Source organism: Seriola lalandi, unplaced genomic scaffold (genome assembly GCF_002814215.2).
Source record: "Seriola lalandi dorsalis isolate HSWRI2012SDOR001 ecotype SW California unplaced genomic scaffold, Sedor1 jcf7180002014980, whole genome shotgun sequence".
Lineage (NCBI taxonomy): Eukaryota > Metazoa > Chordata > Actinopteri > Carangiformes > Carangidae > Seriola > Seriola lalandi.
The window spans coordinates 1-586 of NW_019485632.1; the positions used below are offsets into that span (position 1 = coordinate 1).

Here is a 586-nt window from a genome sequence, read left to right on the forward strand (position 1 = left end):
TGTTTGTGGCATGACATGTGTCTATTTGACTCCATTACCCAGGCTCCTCGTCCTCCCAAGCAACCAAATGTGCAGGACTTCCAGTTCTTCCCTCCGCGTCTCTTTGAGCTTCTAGAAAAGGAAATTCTTTTCTATAGGAAGACCATAGGCTACAAGGTACAAAGATATTATTCAGACGAGAGTGAGATTGTTATTAATGTCATTAGAAATGTCTCTAAGTCTGTCTGTGGCTTTGTCTTTTTAGGTTCCCCGTAATCCGGACATGCCGAACTCGGCTCAGGTGCAGAAAGAGGAACAGGCTAAGATTGATGAGGCCGAGGCGCTCGCAGAGGAAGAACTGGAGGAGAAGGAGAACTTGCTGCAACAGGTATGGATTATTCTCACTGTCAATTTATGGCTCAAATGCTGCAAATCCAAATCATTTTTTTACCTGGATTTCTATGGTGCATATTTTGATCAACTGTACCTTCATTGCAGGGATTTACCATTTGGAACAAACGCGACTTCAACCAATTCATCAAAGCTAACGAGAAGTGGGGAAGAGATGATATTGAGAACATTGCCAGAGAAGTGGAGGGAAAAACTC

At 43.3% G+C, this 586-nt stretch overlaps 1 long non-coding RNA gene across 1 annotated transcript; it reads left to right on the plus strand.

Annotated features, from left to right (window-relative positions):
- Positions 1 to 22: 22 nt before the first annotated feature.
- LOC111644966 (uncharacterized) lies at positions 23 to 580 on the plus strand. The gene is made up of 3 exons (XR_002759830.2): positions 23 to 156; positions 245 to 367; positions 478 to 580. It is a non-coding gene; the product is annotated as an uncharacterized LOC111644966 (long non-coding RNA).
- Positions 581 to 586: the final 6 nt, after the last annotated feature.